Here is a 23,167-nt window from a genome sequence, read left to right on the forward strand (position 1 = left end):
ACGAATTAAGCACATCCAAGCTAAAATGAAGTAAAAGCAATTAATGCCTCAAAACGGTTTCAATGGCAGGAAGAGTTTATCAGATTAGCAGTTAGATGTTCCAAATATTTTTCACTCTAAAGGAAAAGAGCACTGCTAGAAAACCCGTTGAGAATACCTTCATGCAAATTGCTGCAATTTCTGTGCAAGTTCAATTTATCTAGTAGGTATCACTAGGAATTCGGTAAGATAAGTACTGCAAAACGCAAGTATTATTATATTATCTATAATTATAGCTATGCTGCCCCTTTATATTATAGCATATAAACGTGTAAGAGAGAGAGAGGAAGAAAGAGAGAAAGAGAGTTGTTTTATGACATGTGCAGTTGTTCAGTAGTGTCCCTAAGAAAAATGAAAAGGAAAACACATAAAAGAAAATCAAATTAACTACAGAAATGGTGTATTAGTTTGCTTAATTAAATATGTATATCATAAAGCACAAACAAAAGATGTAAACATACAAGAAAAAACACAAACTTTTGCACACTCTCATGTGATATGGCGAACTGCTTACAAGAAGCAGAAGTCGAAGGAGAAGGAGAAGTAAATTAAAGTATGAAAATCTAATATTCAAAAACATATTTAAACAGGCTTTCTTTATTGTGTAGAAAGTGAGAAACGTACTATTATATCACAACCACAAACAAAAAAAGGGGAAAAGATGCTATAAAAGCAGCATTTCTTTTTATATCACAACAGGCGCTCCTCTTCTCATCTAATATGCTAATTTTTTCTTTGTTTTCGGTTGGTCATCTTTTTTGGTCCGTTGCCTAATCATGTTTTCTTTTTCGCTACCGTTTTCACTGGGTGTTTTCCTTTCCTTTGCTTATTTATGCTCGCAATCTCCGATGCCCGCCGATTTGAAGTGTGATCATGTTCGACGCTATGTTGTTCGTGTTGCCCAATCCGCGAGCTCTTTCGCGCTACCAATGGCTACCGTTTCGGTTGATGTTCACTGTTTGATGGTGTGTTTCGGGGAAGAAAAAAAAACACATGGCTGTAACTGGCCGTAAATTCCAGTAGCAACCGGCCAGGTAGGAATGAGTGCGAAATTTGAATATAATATTCCAAGTGCGGGCACCCACTTTCATAAGCACATTGGGCATCAATTAATCACACCTTGGGCTTAGTGAGGCGATTCTCAACACAAGCGAGGTTTTTTTTTGGCACTCGCAACAATAGAATTGAAGGTTTATCCATTTGAAAGCCTGCATAAGAGAAAAAGCACTCACTGAGAGCTTCTGTTTGCTTGTTTCGATGGCTAAGAAATGTGGAGTGACTTATGAAATGTGTTTTCGTTTGATGTTGTTGGATGTTCGGATGGTTGTGAGTGTCAAGTGTCGACCATTTTTGCAATTAATAGGTGCACTTTTTTTTTCGTTGGCTGAGGAGGTTTGTTAAAGATCATAATTAGCATATTTGATGAAACGAGATAGACGAAAAATGGAACAGAGTCGAGTCGAACGAGGCCGTTTCGAGATATTTGGAAATGATGAAAAGCTTGAAGAGAGGATCCTTCAAGATCCTCGGCTACTGATGGCTGATTGCGATCACATCTAAACTCGCAGAGACAAGGCTCATTGCACTAAGATCTGAAAGGTCTGGTAAACACGGGTTCCATTTATTCAAGTCCCCTCTGTAGCTTATCGTAGTTCCCGGATCAAAGCGAATGGCCCTTTCCCTGGACCTGAAGTCGCGATATGATGTGATTTTTTGTTAATGATTAACCGTTTAATTAACAAGCAGTTCTAATTGGCGGACCTGCTTCACCACACCTATCCCACACCATCCGGAAGCAGGCAAATGATATTCGACTGACTTGCAACCACAAACGCCGGACACAGTTGAACTGGAGCCCCCTCCTTCGAAAAGCATCGCCACCGGCGGCCAAACCCTTCTAACGATGATGATGATGATGGCGAAGGATGATGAGTCGGTGCTAAACGGTTTCCCTCACACAGCAGAGCCACGTACTAACTGGGCCGGGTAAGGCAGTTCGGATGATTAATGGAGTGTAATGGTTTATTCATGGTGGACATAAGGCAGAAATTTGGTTCTGATTTAATTAATTGGACGGATGGACAGACAGAGAACAGATATTAGCGCTGCGCTTTATTTCTCTTCTTCGTTTTTGTCCCTCTTGTTCGCTTCTTCCACGCTGGTTTTGATTGAATTTCATCATCGGCTGATGATAATATGTGGCGGGTCATAAATTAGAATCAGATATTGAGAGCCCATTTGCTTATTTGAGTCAATGATGCATCATAAAAGAATTTACCCAGATTTTTTGGGACAGAAGTTTTGACTCTCCAACTAGAGTCCTTCAAATAATTCAAGCAAAATTTTTGAATTGTGTGATCCTGGCAAGTTTGTTGAAGCTCAAGTTTGTCAATTTTGCTGGAGTAATATTTAACAACATTTTCCTGTATTTTTTCGTAACTAAAAAGGATTTAGTAAAGTACAGATATAACTGCTAACTCTGAAATACCGAAATGCCTTCTGCCTTCTTCCAATTTCTCTAAGTCTAACTAGCAAGCCCTTGCCAACCTAATGAATCACATCCACTCGAAATGCTCCACTTTTTGTGTGATCGGAGTGTATCCGATTCCTCTTCATGCTAAAGCAAAAAACTAAAAAAAGAAGGAGGACAAGTGCCGAAGCCGCGTGCAGTCAGTCAGCAGCTCTGGCAGCAAAATTTATTCCAAAACCTTCGATGCCCCGATACGCCGGTTACGACGACTCGGACGACCTGGGTGGTATGCAAAGTGGAACAACTGTTTGTGTTCCGACGACTGACTCGAACCAGCTACCGTTTGCCACGGGCACTTACCTCAACCTCACCAAAGGCCCCGAAAAACGGTAGCCCAGGGAGCAATCGGATCAAGGAAATCCGTGAACCAATCAAGTGGTGATGGTGGTGGCCTTCCAGTGCAAAAAGCGAACCTGAAAAACGTCAACGGAATGGGAGATTATCGATGCGAAATGATCACATTTCTGGGGCCTGTTTTTCGCAGATCGTTCGTTCGGTCGGATTGCTGCCTGAAGGAATGGAGCAAGGAATGGGTTTGTGTCTTGATAGGGAAATATGGAGGGCACATAAATTAGGATTACTTCCCTGGCTGGAACTCTCGGTCGGTTTTGCACTCTAATCCCAGACACCAACATACCTTACCTTACGGGATCAGGTGGCCCAGAATGGAGTTCTGTTTGGTTCGACCTTCAGCTGTGGATGCAGTCCGAATAGAATTTACCGACTGGAAAACGATCATAATCGAATCCTTATCGAGTGTGTGTGTCACTTTCGAGGGATAGGTGTTGTAAATAGCGCTTTTAAACGTCGGAAGTGAAGGTGTCGCATCCTGTTCGGCAAGCGGATGCGTACAAATGGAACAAATTGAAGTGTGTGTAATAGCAGATGCATAAATTATCGTGCTCTCTGGTCAGGTTCAATAACGAAAGGATTACACGCGTACAGAGTTTTAAGCAAAACTCACTTCACTGTGCAAAATGAGAGGCGTCCACTTGCAGGAACGCGACAAAAAAAAAAATCCGAGGGATCAATCGCCGCTCGCCATTCGTGCTTGCCATGTTCAGTGTAAAATTTCAAACAATTTAATTGAAATTCTCCATCACACTACCCCGTTTTCAATGGATGGCAGCACGATGGTATCAGAGTGAACTTGTAGGTTGAAAATGTTCTTAGTTAATTATTTTATTTAAATAATTCACGTTTTATTAGGTATTTGGTGCCCAACACTGACGATTTTACTATGCTTGAAAGTCTGGAATTTTTACTCCACATGAAATAAGTAATAAGTAAAGAAAGTCTATGTTTACTCGGCTACTGTCCTAATCTGGACCATTGTTCACAACAGGAGGACTTGAATCACCATCCAGAATATACCAGGTCCGGTAATCGATGTCTCCCATTGCAGAATGTTTCAGGAAAGCAGGAAAGGATATCCTCCTGCATGATAGGATTGCATATGCATTCGTTCACTTGGAAGGCAGCTCGAAAAGTGTCCAATGAAAGAGACTTTAACCAGAAACGCTTCGATAATGTGTCCGGTGATGTAATATGGTCCTGGACGACTCGGCAATAATTTCAAAGCCGAGTGTTTGCTACTAGTTTGCATCACAAGTATGGTAATGAAGGTAAAAGAGTGTAATAAACGCTGAAATATGAGTGAGTAAAGCGATGTAGACAAGTAAGCTTGAAACAAAATGGATAAAAATATTGAAGAAAGACTTTAAGAGATACTCTCTGCATGGAATATCGACAATTATTGCTTTAGAATCCTAAGAATTTTACCAACCAAAACATTTTCGAACCGTCGCAAAGACTCCTCACCGTAGTTAATTTATCACAGATATTCTTTGGTTTATTCTTCCATTCGTAAATATTTATTCTCTAGAGACCATCGCGTCGTGTGGCATCGCCTTTGCCACTCGTCCAGTACTTGTCCTTTCAATACCTTATCCATCAGGCTTTAGCTCTTTCTTCTTTCATCAGTCTTCCAATGTTCTTTCTTAAAAATTCCTTCTGTATTACTGCTCTTCGAAGAAAATACAGGTAGCACAAAACATCATACATTACCTATTGACAAACAAGCGGAAAAGGGTTTCACGTTCATTGAGAAGCAAAAAAGGGGTATAAATATTTGCTTTAAATAATAGCAAGAAAAGGATTGAAAAACAAAGGATTCAAATATGGATCACACCCTTGAGAGAAGGAAAGGCAAAGTCCGTCACTTAAAAATTGGAATTGAATTTGAAAAATCATTAATTTAATAAAAAGTCATTTTTCATTCCATTATTTTAATGTCAGAAATATCTACCGAGTGCGAAAATTCCTCAACATTTAGCTCGTTTAGCAAATATTATAAATTGCTTCTTCTGCACGCCGAGAAATCCGAGAAGTCCTCAAAAGATGGTACCAAGCGTGCTAAATGTTTACAAAATAATAAACAAAAATTCGTATCAAATATCTATTCCCCGCATACAGGTCACTCAAAAAAGGTCGTCGACATTGTTTCACCCAGGCGAAAGGCGAAACTCCCTAAACACTCATGCAAACGGCTCCATCTGACATAAACATCATCGGACAGATTAATCATGCGCCACTGTCGAGCGATCGTGAGGAATTCTTTTCATCTTGAGAAGGGAAATTCATTCGAGTCTCGCATGCTACCTGCACCAATGATTATTAGTCCGGACACTGAGACTAATTAGCTGAAGCCAATGCCAAGTTTTCGCCTCCCCCTCCACGCAACAACAAAGCGCATACGGCGACGCTTTTCCCGACTGTCTGTTTGTCACACAAAACTTGCTTCAAAATTCGGTTGGAGTACGATTTTCTTTTGATCATCATCAGCATCGTTGTTGTGATCGTCTCCTTCTGGAATGTTGCGGAAAGATTAACCACACACACACACACACACGCACGCACAGTGCCCCGGGTAAGATCGATGGAAAACTGCGCACCCTTGCTTATGTTTGTGTTTGGTTGTTGATTTTGGTTGTTTCTAAATTAATTATCGCTGCTTTCCAGTCGATTTAGCCTCGAAGTCGATGCTCTAAGAGATGAAAGAAAAATCTCTCAAGAAGCAGCAGTAGCAGAGGGCTGAAAACAAACACAAAGCGCGGCAAAGATGCGCCACCGGCGAACAAAACGGCGCTCGGCCGTTTTTCCAAATTGGAGTCCATCCGGGACTTTATGGGATGATGAGACAACGCTGCCGGCTCGTCAACTAAGGGCCTTCTCATTAAGTGTGCACGATTTGTCTCATTATTTTCCCCGAGCGTCGTCTTTAGCATTGCGTCTTTGTCGTCGCAGCCCGGCTGTTGGCGGCTCATTAGCGACACAAAACGGTCTCTGTGTGTGTGTGTTTGTTTTGCTGTGTACTTCAAAAGCGTGGAAGTGGTGTGCTAATTTCGCCATTCTGTTTGGAAATTGGACTCTTATTTTTCACTCCTCATTTTTTTTTTGTTGGCTTACACGCAGGAAATGTTTTTGCCTAAACGCCAACTAATTCCTTCTCACGCTTTACGGATGGTTGGCAATTCAATCGTCACCTCGGAATTTCGCTTCTGCACACTGTCTGGGATGGGGAAAATGGTGGAGAAAAGTCATCTTCCGTCACCTGTCCTGGGACGGATCTTGGTAGCAAAGGTACTGCATTTTCTCACCACTCACACACACACACACACGCACACACAAACACGTACATAGTTGGTTCCGTTAGTAATCTGTCATTAATTAGTCAGCGCACGTTTCAATCACAAAAAAGACCAACACATACACACACACACGCACTCGCTAAGCGGCCACTCTTCAAATAGCCAAATACATCCGATTCTCGATTTCTTGCAGGCTGTCCCCAAAAAAGGAACCTCCGCTATTTCCACGATCGTGAGTTGCGATCGCTGATGAGCGTGCGCGCGCACGCCCGATCCGAGGACACCGATAACAGCGACGACAGCCACTGCTACTATCCGGGTCGGACACGACCCGGACAACTGGCAGCGAAAGTGTGAAGCAAAGCATTCCGTCAGCAAAATGGAGGCAATGATTTTTCCCCGGGAAAAGTGCTTTCCACAGCGTCTCACGGATCCTTTCGCACGGAACCGAAGAATCGAGCCTTGCCGTCGGGCACACAATCATTTGCTTCAATTAAAATTGCATTTCGCTTGTGCGCGGGGCCTTTGCGCTAATTAGTAAATCTGTATCAAAATGGAGCGCTGTCGTGCGTGTGTGTGTGTCCACCGGAAGGTGAACGAGAGGGTGGGGAGGGTTAGGAATTTTATTCAATGAAATCTAGGCAGCTTATTGCAAACGGCCATGATGGGCGAGGAGAACGATACAGGCGAAAAAAGGGATTGAGTTTCTATTTACGTTGTGCAGTAAGTTGGAGCAGACTTACTGAAACATGTGGTGGAAGGTTTTGGACGAATGAAAAACAAATCTCACGTGAGAAGTGATACTGAAATGAAGCGAATTAAATTATTATTTATAATTAGTTTTATTCTATTTGCTCTCAACTGTTGTGGATTGAAACCTGCCAAGTTTGTCATGCTTTGATGTTGACTTTCTTTTAGATTGATGTACCTTAATAACTTTACCGTAAATTTGAATGTTTTTCATGTATTTCTTTGAAGAATATTGCTTAAATTTCATGTATTTTTCATGGAATTTTTATAAGAATTCGCTTTGACATTTTTCTTCGTGTTCGATAACTATTTCAGCCTCTGTATATTATGTTTTGAATTGGTTTTAGAATGTTATCTAATTGCTTTACAGGAATATTATCTAAAAAAATATAGTCTTTTCCTAATGTGTGAATAGTTCATTATGATTTTGATTGATTTTTCAAATGTTGTAGTTTATTTTCAAAAGAGTGGAGTGGTGGATATTTAATTCAAAAAATGTAGATTTGAATAATTTAAAAATGTTTTTTGCAGTACGTTTAACTAAAACTCCAATCAACGATCTTCCTTTCTCACTGTTAGCTGTCCTAATCATTTGATGGATGGTGCAAATTTGCCAACCATTCTCATTTGTCTCAATTTTCCGGTAATAAGAGCTTGGCGAAACACAACATTATTGTCCATTAGCAAAAACCGATTCTTCTGGCACTGCGTTGTAAGCCTCGAAAAATCCTGAAAATAAAAAGAAGTGCGATCGCTCGCGGGATGATCGGCGTTACAACAAATCGCGCCAAAGCTTTCGTATCACAACTATTTTTCGAACGCACAGTTTTGCTCACCACATTCCTTTCGTTCACACATCACGCATCGTGTGTGCATCAAAGATGCGCAGCCACACGTTTAACGCCATCCATGTCAAACCATCCATCCATCCATCCATCGGTCGGTCGGTTGGAGAAAGAGTTCCGGCCAAGGAGAAGAAAAAAAAAAGGAAAAAACACCCCGTCGAAAGTCGATCCCACTGTCGATCGAACTGGGCTGTAAACATAAACATACATACACACACACAGATATTCGTTTGCTCTTTCCCTTTCTAGCGCGTGCTTTCTAACACACGGGAAGCAACGAACAGCTCGGAATCGGCCAAATGGTTTTCTTTTAGCACTGTGCTCCACCACCACCATCAGCAAACAGGCGGTGGGAGAGGCGGGCGGGGTGGGTAGGAATGGCGGTGAGAAAAACATCAACTCTAGCAGGCTTAAACTTCACCCACAGAAAGGGGCCCTAAGAAGGGGTGGCGCGCAAAGACGGTGTCGAAGCAAAACAGCACCAAAGCAAAGAAGCAAAAATCGACGTGTGTGGTCCTCATTTCTCTCACCACACCAGCTCGACGGGTGCGTGCGGAAGGGGTTGGGATGGTAGACGAGGGGAAATGGGTGGGAAAGCCTTGGCGCACCGTGCCGCAGCGATCGCACTCGCTCGGGAACGCGGCGATTTATTCCGTTTTCTTTGGGGAGTTTGTCTTGCTTTTGCTTTAAGGCCGTTTATTTCTCTCTTTCTCTCTCTCTCTCTCTCTCTCTCTCTCATCGCATTATTGCAGGTTGGGCGATCTGAAGTCCGTGGATTGCTCTCGAATCTGAAAATGACTGGGCGCACTCATGAGCATTTCGTTCCTTCAAGTGATCGTTGGGAGTAATGTATGCATTAGAGAAGCACAATGCCATATAATCATTACACGAAAGAATAAATAAATGAACGCTAGCATATTTGTGCTGTGATTTATGTGTTTGTGTTTAGATGGTGTAGAAGGATGGATTGGTTTTGCGTTTAAAGTTATTATTTAATTCACCAGCGTAATGAGAAATTGAGAGTAATTGAATAATGTGATATCTCAGCAGTAGCTGATCACATCTTGATAAAGGCTTAATGTTTCTAGAAGACTAGACTAGACTGGAGTTACGCTGTCTGCACAGTTGACATTTGTACCAATTTAGTACGGTTTTTAAATAAAATTTAATTACTTTTTTGCAGTCGTGGGATTAAAAAAAATATCAATTTAGCAAATGTAGTCAAAATAATGTCAACAAACCTCATCAGAATTTGAATTATTATACGACTGTTCATCTACGCTTTAATGTGTCTTATCTACGATTGTTTTGTACAATTAAATGACTTCTAAAAATTCGTGTATGTATTTTTTTATAATAATTTGTCTCTTTATTCTACGTTGGTAGTTCGCTTTTGTGTTTTAAATGACGAAAAACCTTCCATAATAAACATAAATCCTTCAGATTGTGATCTAACCATCTGATACGCGTATGACATTTCTAATGTTCTAAAGTATGAGTTTCCAATTAATGTGATTTTCATTCCTTTTTTCTCCTCATTCATTCCATGCTAGCAATTTTTCAACGCTCAAAACTGCTTCCCATTCCAGCATCCAAACAATCCTAATGGGCATCACTTTCAGTCGATTATGATCGAACTCATTACACCTCTGCATTATTTTATGATGTCGCTTGCGTTCCTAAGCCTAGTCCTAAGCCATTGGACGGTCGACGGTTAGTCTATTTCTAGCCATCAGTTTCTGGCCAGCCCCCACAAGCGAGCTCATTATCGATGACGACGCGCGGGTATTAGTGAGCGATGGGGAAGCATTTATCAAGCCCTTCCCCTTTACCATCCTTGCCCACCGTACACCAACACCCACAAATTGACATGCATTCCTTGGCCGACTGATGAATGGCCCACCGATAGGACGCTACTAACGACGGCCAGATGCATCAATCCGGGATTGCAGCAGAAGCAACGAACGATCAACGATCGTCGTTTATTTTTATCGCCCAGCGTAAAAGTAAATAATAAGTTCCCTCCCTTGCGCCCTGGGATGCTCTCGAATCGACCGTACCGGGAACAGATTCACATTCAGATGTCATAGATCCGGCATAGGTGGATGAGTCGTCACAGAGTCCCAGAGAGACCCGAAAAGCATTCGGAACGGTAACTGATGTATGTGTTTCAGTAGGTCAAGATCGGAAGATCGGTGTGATCGGTCCGCTGAGTGACACATCCGGAGAGTTTGCCTTGCTTTTCGAATTTCGGGCAAGAGTATTGTGCTTTCATTAACACTTCCCCTCGAATGTGATGTGTAAATGAGGTTGAAATATCGATGTCTGATAAGCATAATTGATATCTTTCTCATGAAACGTGTCACCAATTGCCGAAAAACCTGGTTGGTCCTCCAACTGCGAGGACCAACCCTATTTTAAGGAACAAAAAACGAAAAGTACATATTTCACGCTGCGGAATCCGGGGAAAAAAGGTTCGAAGTACATTTCTGCCAGGTATTCTTCACTGTGTTTTCGATCGTTTTTAATGGCTTTCCAAGGTTTTGCTTTTCGACTGTCGAGACGAAAAAGATTGAAGCATTGCACCGGTGGGCGACATTGGACGGTAAAGATTAATTGCGGGTGTTCCGATCGGACGGTAAACCATCAACGACGCATCAATCCTCAGAGCCGTTTCTTGGTGCCGGACTCTATCGTTCTAGCTGAAGAGTGATCCTCGATGGTGGGTTCTACTGTGACTTTGTTTCAATATCATCTGTTTGGCTAGAAAGATAGACCTGTATGGAGCTTAAAGGTTGAGCATGGTAGATTAGCTCCCGGTCACGAAGTGAAGAGGGATTTGTAAGAGTGAACAACGCTCTTATCAAGACTTGCGGAGACCTTCCGGTAGGGCTAAACGAAATGAACACATTTGTCAATCGTCTGGCCAGGTCTGTTTCTATTCAGTTTCATTTGGGGAAGAAGTGTTGCTTTGTAAGTTTAGTTTTAAGAATTTAAGTAGAAATAGACTGATGATCTTCAAAGTTTTTATTTTCCATAAAATGGAGAACGTTCTTTTGGCCCATTCTTCCACTACTAAGGCACGTTGGTATAAACATTGTTGCAAACTGTATCGCGATCGATTGAAGGTAAAATTAAGAGAGAAAAGTCTTATAACTAGAAGGAAGGTAACGAGAAAACTGAGAATTCTCTCACTCGTCTAGAGTCTAGAGTCTCACTTCGTTCTTGGAATGGCGAACCAGTAAAAAGCTCGCCAAAATTCCACTTGGAAAATAAAATGGTGGAGCGGTTGGACGAAACAAAAAAAGGCAAGACTAATTTTTTAAATCAAGTTCTCATAATCGTTCCGACTAAAAGCATTCACCAGCATAACCTTAAACTCATCACTAACGATCACCAATTTATTCATTCCAAAAACGTTCTGCTAGTGGAAAACGCTCGATAGCTCTGTAAGTCATATCGGTGGTTAATTAAATTGACCAATAATTAACAACTTTATACCGATTCTGCCAACTAAAGGACAAGTCTGCAACAACGAGTGAAAAAAAGCGAACCCCAACAGCAATACGTCTCACGAACGTCTTCACTGATTCGATTCGCGTTCGAAGATAAGCTCCGTAATGATATATTGAACGTCGCCCATCTTAATAAGTTGTCATCTTGGACTCGTATCCATTCAATGTCGCAAGAACAACTTCTTCCCTTGCGCACTCTTGCTCACATTCTACCTTCACCACAGAGTACAGAAAGGCTAAAGGAAAGATGCGAACGTGCGATAGCTCTGGATGGATTGGCACGCCGAAGAAGGAGTGCAAGATACAGTTCCGAGGGGTACCGCTATCAAGCTTTGGGAGACATTCTCAGGTTAACAGCAAACACGCTCATATTCGCTTCGAATTGCCGGGAAGAAGCCGCCTTTCGGTTTTTGCTTAATTAATAATATGTTAATTAAAAGTCACCTCTCTGATGTCACACGATTGTCAAAACAAATTCCCATGCCAAAGCTTCCAGCCCAGCCCATGATTTGAGACAAAACGGACCCACCCGGGGAGAATGCAACGATACACGGAACGGACATTAGGCACATAACAAATGGAAAACGATCGTAAATGGATCCTCCCGGTAGAATGGGGCGTTCGATCGACGCATCTTCGCAGTTCATTATTCTTGTCGAGGACTTTACGGCAGCTTTACGCAGTGTAGATGGCCATCGTCCATGGTCGCACGGTGTGTAGGAGTTGCAACTTACACTCGAGATACTCGATGCAGATTTGCCGAATGCAAATAATACCGGCTCAGCTTCCGTCCGTGGCAACGAATTGTCTCCCGGTCCAGGTGTGATGACGCCCATTGCCCATTAATTCTTCGCGGACGCTGTTGCTGCTGCTGCTGGTGGTGATGAGGCCGGAGCTGAGGTATGATTACTCGATGCCGACGACCACGCCACAGATGTGCTGATGATGATGATGATGATGATGATGTATGATTATTTTATACGTTTGTCCCCAGCGTACGGACAGCGCGAATGGGAGAAGGAAATAAGAGGGAAATAATTTTATCTTCCAACAATTATACTACAACTCACTTCAAGACACCCAAGGCCCGTTTCGAGTGAATCTTCCGTGAGCATGTGAGGAGGGCTTTCTTTGCCTCTCCTAACCATCGCTATGTATGAGGCGTTTTATAAAGTGCTACAGAACGTGCAACAGCTTTGAGGTACGGAGCGTTGAGCAATCTTGATAGTTGGGTTCAAAATTAATCATGCACGCATTTTATCGCCACGTACATCGCGGATACTAGAGATGGTCGATTGGTGAAGTATCCTTTCGAACTACTCGATCGGGAATAATTTGTTCGAAAGTGGAGGCATGCTGGTTGAATTTGAATATCCTTCTGAGACATTGACTGCAAGGGAGTTTGGCTGAGGTTTTTGAGACCTTGAACAAGAAAATGGTAGAACTCGCTCAGAAGTCGCAAAGGAAAACCATCCACATGGTTGTTAAGTTCATAGTCGTAGTCGAGTGTCGTGGTATAGATTGTTGGAGGGAGTCTTGACTAGGAGACGAAAAGGAAAGCTGACCTCCATGTTTGCCATCTCATGGATATTTTGGGATATTGTCGTCATCATTGCTTAGGACCATCGGCTTCCTGATGATGCTAGAAAAGTCTTAATCATATAGATGAACATTCCAATTTTATTAAGGACACGAAGTATCAGGAAACGAGGAACAGAAATTTTCATAATATTTGGACTATTGGCTTCGAAAGTTCCCTTGTAACGGAGGTTAGAATCCTAGCTAAGTGTCCAGTTATCAAAAAAAGAGTACCTCTAAAAACACACAAAAAATTATGCAGAGATTTGGGTTAAAAGTCAAGCCTAGATATTAAGCTGTAAGGACATGAATTGTTTCAAAAATTGAAGAATGCAGGATTATTTTTAAGATATTATGAGTCAACTGAGTCAGTAGCGTTCGTATGATGATCAACATGGTATCATTCAACAGAAAACCGATAGTCTGTAATATTATTCATCCGTTCGACTCGTTCATCGTTGTATTCATGGACGTGTCTTAGTGATATGTTCATTTCGAATACCTCGGAATACCTTACCCAACCATCGTCCAATATATCTCAATTAGTGCCAATGTAAATTAATAATTGTTCGACAGCTCATCTTGAGAAACGAATAAATAAAAATTCTGCCAGCCAAACAACAAATGCGCGCGCGGTAGGTCCGGTCGAAGAAGAACGGATCGTAAAAATTCCTCATCCTCCCTCGAAAACAGTTCTTTGCGCTTCAAAAAGCTCATAAAAATGTCCAACGAAATCAAATGAACTACACCTTCCTGCTCCCTCTCACTCTCTCTCCTTTCCCTTCAATCATACACACACACACACACCTACACCATACCCTAAATAATAAGCTATCGGCTATCGAAAACTTACGGCACACGAACCAATGATCCATCGATCCTGCTTTTCGGGCACAATGAGGCGCACGCGGCCTACAGAGCGCCCTCACCGCCGGTTGATGAATTGCTGTCATTAGGCAGCTCATTTTCGTTTTGACGATCGCGCAAAATTTATTGGCACGAAAGATCAATAATAATCCAACGTCACAGCGTTGCTGAGAGGTACTCATAAAAGGGGGCTTCGGTGGGGAGGAACAACGGTCTTTCGATCTGCAATCAATCTGCTGCGGTCCCATGACGATCCGGCGGCTTGATGGCGGAATTCAAACAGCAATCAAAACTTATTTATTTGAGAAGCGATGATTCAATCGAAAAAATAAGGGGTTTTTAAAGATGTTCCCGTAGAATGAAGCAATCAAATATTAGGACGCAACAAGCCGAATTTGCAACTGTTATCTCTTCATTGCATTCTCATGTCCACCAGATTATCGAAAATAGAGTTTGAAAATTTTAAATTTAAATTTTGAAAATTTCAAGTTTTGCAGAAAAACGATCGTGGCGCAGTGTTGTACAACAAGATACGCGGTGTAAAGAAATCTCCAACGGCATGCAGCACCCCCTGATTCGACAAAAAAGGAGCGAATTATTGCCAAATTTCCACGGGAATGCTACAGGAGATTTCCCGAGAAATTTAGGAACGCTCATAGTCCTCAAAGACGCATCCAACGGTATGGTGCATGCCTTGATCGAATCAAAACTGATCGAGTTATCCCCGATTTTCCAAAGAACAGCCCTGTTTTTTCGTAGAATAACTCGAAGGGTGGTGGAGGAATCGAGGTGAGATGTTCCTCAGAAAGATACACGGTCCAAAGACGCATTCAACGATATGCAGAACGTTCCGATCGAACCAATACTGAGCGAGTTTTCGGCGATTTTCCACGAGCTAATGTGGTCCCAAAATCTCCTGCTAAATCTGCCAGCAGCACTCACATGGAAAATCGTCGATAACTCGCTCATTTTTGGTACGATCAAGGCGTGCCGCATACTGTTGGATGCTTCTTTGGGCCACGCATCTTTTTGTTAAACAACTTAAACCGAGGCAAGAAGAAGATTTTACCACAAATTCAATATTAGGACATTATATTGCTTCTTGTAATGTCATCTGGAGAGCCTCGCCAAATTCATTTAATGCTCTTGTGACGTAGCAAAACTTTGGTCATTATTTTGAGATATCATCTTAAAAACCCCAAAAATAAATAAACGGATCCATTAAGAATAAAACGTAAAGGTACAAACAGCTCAAAGCAATCGAATTGCTTAGTCATCGACGACCCCCTAAATAAATCCGCAAAACTTCGCTCGATCAATCGACGCAACTAACCGCATCCGACCGAATAATTGTCTGCTTGATTAATTATTGAGAATGCACACACATCCGTAAAGACGGACACACACGCACACACGACCACAGCCTGCACCGTCATCGGACTGCAGCGAGTTTGTTTTGCGTTGTGTGAAATCAGCAGAACCTGCGAGATGCAGATCTTTGCCGAGCGCGTACGGAGGAATGAGAATGGCAGAGCGCAAGCAAGCGCACGAGAGCGAGAGAACCGCGGCTCGAGGAATGAATTATTCACTTAATTAAATGTACATGCACTTTTTGATTGTTTGCATAAATATTTATTATGTGTCTTTGTAAACAGCCGCCATTAATTAGCCGCCACCGCTGCGCTGCTGGGATGGGAGCGAGCGAGGGAGGGCAGGCGAACGAAGACGCGCACGGAGAGAAAATGCATGAAAGACGCAAGTAAGTAAATTGCTTTGCAAAATATTTTCCCTTCTTGAAGGAAGCATTTTTATTGTGAGGGAAAATGAGGAAAAACCCGTGCAAAGAGGGGATTTTCACGGGAAGAACTGCTGCCTCTTTCTGACCCGATGGAAAAATGGAGCAAACGAAACGATCAAAGCAGAGTTAGAAGCTGGAAAATTTATCATATTCCTCACAAACATTCCCGTGCTTAATTAGCCGCTGCATTGCTGGTCGCATAAGTACTCGAGTTGTAAAAATGTTGTGTTTATCATCGTTTGAAAATTTATGGCTGGCCTATAAATCATCTTTATTGTCACGTTTTCTGTTCAATCATTTAATGCCTTTTGGAACGGAGGAAAAATGTTTTATTTGAACTTGTTTCCTTGTTTTACCTTTCTTTTTTGTATTGATCACCAAGAATGATCTTTACATAGAATTTTCCTTTTCTTCAGCGTGATCGTTTGCATTAGAACCGTGTCTGTCCCTCTTTTTTATTACTCGCAGTTCTTCTCTGTTTGCAATTTTCTCCCCCTATTAATGACACATCCAAGTGCCCAAACGCGAACGAAGCGAATCGTCGGCGCTTTACCAAGCGATCGCGATCGCGACTCGCCCCTGACGATGTAACTCAACTCCCAACTCCCAACGCGCAGCAGAAAATTCTACTTCAAACTCTCTCTCTCTCCCTCTCTAAACACCCACCTACCCCTCGTTTGCAATATTACGCCCCGCCGAATGCCAGTTGCGCTTAATGCCGACTGGTGCTGCTGCTGCTGCCGTTACTGCTGCTGCTATGTCGTGTAATAAAAGAGTGATGCCCGCGGACCACCCAAGACGCTGGCAAACTCAAGAGCTGCTTGGCGAAGCAGTTGGCGCATGACGAGACGGGTTGGCCCGCGAGACGCGACGAGGACGGACGGAGCAAAACACTCACTCGCTCCACAGTGAAGGAGCAGCATAAGATAAACGGAACAGAACTCAAACCCATGTCACTGGCGGTTGTACATACAACGGAGAGAGCAAGAGGGGAGGAGAGGGGATGGGTACTGTCTTGTGCGCTGTGCCAAGCAGATCGTGCCAAGCAAAACCCATCCCAACCCCACTCGTGTAGGAAGGTTGGGTTTACGGGGAAAATGCATGCAAAGAGTCGCGCGAGGGCGCGTGCAACCATACACAGCCGTTAAAGGATTAGCGTCGATTTTAAGCCGTTTTATGAATGTATTCATTTTATCGGCGAGACTTTGGTGGAGCTTTGGTGGATGGATGGATGGATCGATCGATGGATGGATGACTGGACATGCGGCCGGGTCATCTGGATGGATCTGGATGGATGTTTTGGTGAAGCGATACCCGAAGGGTCTCTGTCTGAAGCTTGCGTTTTTGATCCACGATCCGCACACAAAAAAATGACATTCTTGTGGAGTTTTTCTTTGTGTTATGATGACAATGTTCCAGCGTGTCCCAACTGGCAAGTTACGATGAGTTACAGTCATGATCGAAATAAGAGCATATGGCGGAGAAAAAGCAATTGCATTTTTGTTTTTAATTTAAACAGTAGTACCGGAATGTTTTTGAACTATTTGTGATGAAGTTTGAGTACGGCATTGAATTAGATTTAAAAAAAAAGTATTATTTAATATATGACTTATTATTTCACGATAAACCAATACATCTAGAATGATTCACAGCTTATCCTTCAAGGAAAGACAATTTAAAACTAATTTGATTATAATATTAACGATTTGAACATTAACGGACATGAAACATAGTACAATAAATCTAAAACTCTACTGTTAACGAATAATTGTAATAAAATACTATCTAAATAATCTATCAAAGTTCCTTTTTACAAAGATAACACTTCTTCTTGGCATAACAGCCTCTCTAAGAACATGCCGGCTATCGCATGGCTTACTAGACTTGTTGAGTCCTGAATATGGGGTGGAACGTTCCGGATGGGATTTGAACCCCAGCCCTGCCGTTTAAAGACCGGCTCCGTTGCCATCAATTTGATATAAACGATCGAATTATGTGCCTTAATAAAAACGATACGAAAATGCAACCTACCACGTGTGCTCTTTTTTCGAACTCGATTGTACATTCCTAATTACCCACCGATGCCGATGCCGGGTGGAATGTTTGCCTTCGCTCAGGTTTCCATTTCAACATATTTAGATGTTTATATTATGTTTATTTTGATTTCCTTTCTTAGCTTGTCTTCCAGCCAGAACCGGTCCATTAATTCCCCCTTGCTGGACGATCAATCCGCATCGGTCACAGCAAAAAGGGCAAATTATTCACAAACAAATCCTCCAAACGTCAGCTTATAACTACACCGAGTGTTCGTGCGTTCGAGTCAACCTTCAGAGTGATGCAAATTTGTGCATTCTGGTGTAGTTTTTGGCTTGATTTAAATGATGAATGCTGCTTACTTTCGTTAAGGTGGATTATTTATAAAAATACGGGTGGCTTGTTTCGAAAAAGGATCAGAAAAGATCAATCTGGCTCTATTAAATGTTAAAGCTGTGAACCTCGTTATGATCAGCTAAAACCACTCGGTCATTTATTACATTGGTAAACATTTTTTCCTCTCTTCGGTGAAAAAAAAATCAATAAGCTATAAAATAAATAAAATAAAAAACCTTTCCTTGAATCCTTAATCAGTTCCAGGCTGCCAGGCTTCCACAGCCTCGCGAAGAAACGATCTTCCTTAAGTCAACAGCACACCAAACGCGCTCCGTCCGGGCTCACTCATTAGTTGCGTTTCGTGAAGTGTGAAGTGAAGAGCAAACACTGGCCACTTGTCGACGCCTGGTCGCATGGATTGAGATCCGAGAGATGTCGGAGGACTCGTTCCTTTTTTTCGGTGCCACCTTGAATTATTTACCCGCACAAACAGCGCCAACCCGGGCTCCGAACGCAGACCATTCGCAAACACTCAGCATTTGCTGGTGCCTCGACGACTAATTGGTCTCGTGTGTGTTTGTGGTGAGGTGGCCACCATCAGTTTTCTGGCACTGAAGGGGCCCGTGTGGCCACCATCAGGGGTCAGCACGTTGATCTGGCGGTAATCGTGCGTAGAAAATTGTCTAAACACAGCCATTCCACCGGATCCCTTTTTCCTCTCGGGGCTGAAATGATCACTAATTAACATGTAAATGTGATGGCCACTGTGCCACGGAGCTACGCCGGGGTGGTCACGTCCGTGTTTTGTTTCGGGGTGGGAAGGTTTATCAAGCGCCGAGCGAACGAGATGTACAGTAATCGGTAGCAGTGTGACACCTAAAAGCTTTTAAAACGGCAACTAAGCGGGAAACGATCGCTGGAGCCGGTCAGTTTCCGGTTTTTGGTGGACGCGCATTGTGTTCGGGTGGGCCTGGCCAATGTTTGGAGAAGTTATGTGAGAAGTAAAATGGGAAGAGACATATAAATTAAACATCGTTATGAAACGGGCGAGAAATGTACGTAATAATAATTCAAAGCCAAAATTATCTGTAACATGCTCCAACTTCTTAAAAATGCAATTACAATAAAAAGCCTTAAAGATTTCAAAAATAAATAAATGTTCTAGGAACGCTCAAGGAGATTATTTTGAAAGGCAATAAAATTCGTCTCGCTTATGCTTCATTAGCGATAATTTGTAAGTGAGCAAATAAACCGACAGCGTTCGAAGTGTGTAAATACTGATGTAATGCGCAATGTTTGACTTGAATTTATTATGATCTTAGAGTAAAGTTCTCCTCACACCCCATTTCATTACTCACCTTCTCAAAGCAACCTCCCACCCCTCCTCTCCAGCCCATCCGCAGCACAAGATCGTGATAAAATTATTAGTCATGAATTTATTAAGCCTCTCGCAGTGCGGACGCCAGGGTAGTACAGTAATTTATCACGACAACATTCTCTAGTCGCGATCTGGTGATTTACCTAATCCTAATCTTATGCAACGGAAAACCGTTTCTTGTGGTGTGGCTCGCTCCCAGAAAGAAGCAAAGCTCAAGACCCAAAGAATGGAACCGAGTCAAGCGGCGCAAAAGAAAGGTCCTTTTCGGAACAATATGTTAGCATGAGGCCGGTTGGTGTCTGGCGCTGAAATATGACACCTCAGCTCGGCGAATAGTGCACCACAGCATAAGGCCTGACACATGGATTAGCTATTAACGTGCGGGACAACGCCAGCAGAACTGCAAAAAAACCAGGCGTGTCGTGTGCAACACAACAATTATCCAAAAAGTTCAGGCCAGCGCACGGGAAAGCGAATCAACGGTGAAGCGAATCGAAACCCATATCGTGCCTTAAATTTCCCACCAGTCGGTGATCTATAACTATATCACGCCTGCAACATAATCACATTAATATTCAACTTAACAACAGGACCATTTTTCCATTCGGTTCCATCGAGATCGGCGCGCGATTCGTGGCTCCCACGCGACCAAACAAAAGCGCGCTGCTCCATATCATTTCCACCCCATTGGTGAAGTCTACGCTAGAGAAACATAAACACACACACACACACGCACAGATGCAGACACAAGAATTGCATGTATCTGGTCGAGTGCATCTCACGTGCAAGATGCACGGGGAAAACGAACCAACCCCGGTGCGGCTCATAAATAATTCGTCATTAAATTAACGCCTTGCGGGCGCGTTATGATTTAAACAATTGAATCATATATTTGCTAAATGATTACATGACTTTTGCTTGCCCCCCACTTCCACTTATCTGCCTTCCCCAAGCGAAAGAAGAGAGTAAAGACATTCAGTTAAAAACAGAAAAAAAGCGCCGTTTTGCATTAACCTATGTTTATTTATTCCTTTTATTAACCATGGCGTGTATTTTTGTATGCGAGCGAGAGGAATCTTAGATTGTAGCGATGTTGTTGATGGTGTTCTTGCCCGCTCGTTACAAACATATTTTATCATTGATTTTTATGTTACCCTGTTGCCTTGTTAAGTTTCGTTGTGCCGTTTGTTACGTTTAATGTGATGTTTCACATCGATTTCACACCAGGCTGTTGCGATCGTGAATGAGCCTGATGCTGATCGTGCTTGTTTGCTGTACCGGCGACTGGTTCGAGGTGACGACGAGTCGTCTACATCGATAGTGTCAGAAGTTTGCTTTGCTTTCGCTGACCTTTTGACATTTTGGTGTCCAGTTTTGTTCCTGTTATGATCTTGATCTACCAGATCGGTTCGGGTATGATACGTAAAGGAAAAGGAATTTAAGATTTGAATATCTCTGAACTGGGGGTTACAATGTAGAAAAGTCTCATCGGATTTATTTCGCTACAACTCGCTTTGATCAGCGATCAGCGAGATTTGAGAGATCTACTTTCGATCGACATTTGAAAGCAGGACTTTCCGGTATTATTTTCCGGGTTTGGAAGCGAGAGTTGTCTCGTATGATCCATCGTGAAACGTGTTTCCAAAACTCCAGTGTTGCTTTGAAATCTTGGAATTTACTTACATTAAATTTGCGAGAAGATTCTAGATCAAGTTCTAGTCGTGTTGTTGCGTTCCAGCACGATTATAATATAAAAGCTCATTACAGATGGTGCTCTCTTTATAGAAGAAAATTTATGCCACCAGAGGCGGTTTTTTCTTTCTGAGACACTAAGCGAAAATGGTTTTGAGTTTTGAGGCGAATGCCGGTGTTAGGAGGCCCATGGCGCAAGGAATATTGTGGTCTATGCCAAGTGGCTAACACCATGCAGTAGCCCTCCGTAGCAGTAGCAGTATCTTCCGAGGAGCCCCCTTCATCCTCATAATTCCTCAGTCCGCTGATAGGGAGATCCCCCACTGACCCATACGAACAATTTTAGCTTATCTTTAGATTTAAATGAGGACGCCAGAGTATGAATATCCAATATTTGGGAACATGTAATGTCAGTTCCTCTAGCAATACGGCCAGACCGTCCCTCATGAAAATAAATAAAAGTGAATCGCTCTTACCGATCATGCCCTGGATAAGGCAAAATAAAAAGAGGAAATGGCTTAACAAATTTGCACTAAATTAGCTTAACAAGAGCTGAGACTACAGCGCTGAGCCTTAGCACTTGAATGAAATACATAAAAATTCAAAAAAAAATTTAATAACACCCATCTCTGCCTTGATATATCAAATCCTTTAAATCTCCATACATTAATCTCAAGATATCTATGACTTACTAAACTATTACATATATCAATTTTATTCTGCATATAAGCTTCTTGAATAGTACACACCAAAATAAAGTAATAAATGTTTATTCATATAATATTGATTTCCGATTGCCCCTAACACAAATTCCATACGATAAGAAACGAAACGAGGTGTTATGAAGGTCGAAATCCACTTTGAGAAAGTAGCACAATGTTTCGTAAAACTCGCCAACCGGAAGACGAAAAACCTGCACCCTCAAGCATAACTCTATTAACGGCCTAATGAAATCGTTACCCACTAAATGCTTGCAATAAATCGACCAACAAAATCAAAGTGAACCACCGTTTCCGGTAAAGTTATTAAGCCAAAAGTGTGTATGTGCGCGCTCTTTTATTTGCTCTGAATAACTCAACTTAGCTTCGCAGCAGCAGCAGCACTCTATTGACCTTACATTCTTTGCAGTGTAACAAAACACGCAAACGCAATTGTTAAAAATCGTTACACAAAACGTTACCGTACCGAAATAATTAATCACACGCACCGACCGTGATTTGTTGGTTCGTTGGTGAGAAAAATGTCTGCACATACCGGTCTTCCTCCGCCGTATTTATGCTACAAACTCCCACCATCCACCGCCATAACGCCATTACGATTACGCTATCGAAACATGGAAAACTGAGTGAATGAAGTTGGGCTTTTTTCTTTCTCGGCGGGCCGCCCAAACGCGTTGATTCGCGCTTCCAGTTGCGTTGAGTCGTTGAGGGTGTCCGGGGACACAAAACCAAAAAGCAAAATGGATTCCCCTCTTGGTTTTGAGCGAACCGAATTGGTTGGTGTGTGTGGTTTTGGGTTGTCCACCGGATTCAAGATTCCATAAATTCATAACTTAATTTCGCCTTCATTTCCGTTGCCTTTTTTCGCTTCTTCTTGGGGAATAAAGCTTTTGTTAGCTCGATAATCGTCTACATTCGCCTACACGTGGCGGGAACTGGGCGCTTAATGGTTGACGAACACGAGACGGCTCCAAAAACTGTAATTGGAATTGGAATAGTTTCACGTCACTAAGAGGATGGGAGAGCCAGTCTTAATCCAGTTTGTGAGTCCACTCGTCAATGCTTATCGGAAAATCGATCCTTGAAGTACGTAAAAAACCCTTCCGCCCGGGGTGTAAACGAGACGTTTGCGTGCTTGGTAAAGTCCAACACAGAACGCCCGAACCGAGTACAGTACAAGGATTGCCGTCGGCTTTCCGGCAATTCCTATTTACCAAGCAAAAGGTTAAGAAGGTTTTCCTTTTCTAATAAAGTAATTGCATGAGTTTGTGTGTAGTTTTATATGTAATCGACGAAAAATAAACACAAACACGAATTGATGAAGCAATTCACTTACCCGAGAATTCCAATAATACTGACGCAAAAACCTACTTTTCCAAACTGATCGATCGCTTTATTAAACAAACCACCTAAATAATCCAACATTTCCACACTAA

General features: G+C 42.3%; 2 protein-coding genes across 3 annotated transcripts in view; one reads left to right on the forward strand and one right to left on the reverse strand.

Annotated features, from left to right (window-relative positions):
- Window positions 1–23,167, reverse strand: part of LOC126564216 (uncharacterized) — a 444,146-nt gene that overhangs the window by 227,884 nt on the left and 193,095 nt on the right. The window lies entirely within an intron of this gene.
- The window catches only part of LOC126564527 (protein kinase C and casein kinase substrate in neurons protein 1), a 424,303-nt gene continuing 417,594 nt past the window's right edge, over window positions 16,459–23,167 (forward strand). For both annotated transcript variants that reach the window (XM_050221597.1, XM_050221599.1), the window contains exon 1: window positions 16,459–16,463. The gene's annotated coding sequence lies outside the window, so the exon portion shown is untranslated. The remainder of the gene's footprint in view (window positions 16,464–23,167) is intronic.

Source organism: Anopheles maculipalpis, chromosome 3RL (assembly GCF_943734695.1).
Source record: "Anopheles maculipalpis chromosome 3RL, idAnoMacuDA_375_x, whole genome shotgun sequence".
In the NCBI taxonomy this organism is placed as follows: Eukaryota; Metazoa; Arthropoda; class Insecta; order Diptera; family Culicidae; genus Anopheles; species Anopheles maculipalpis.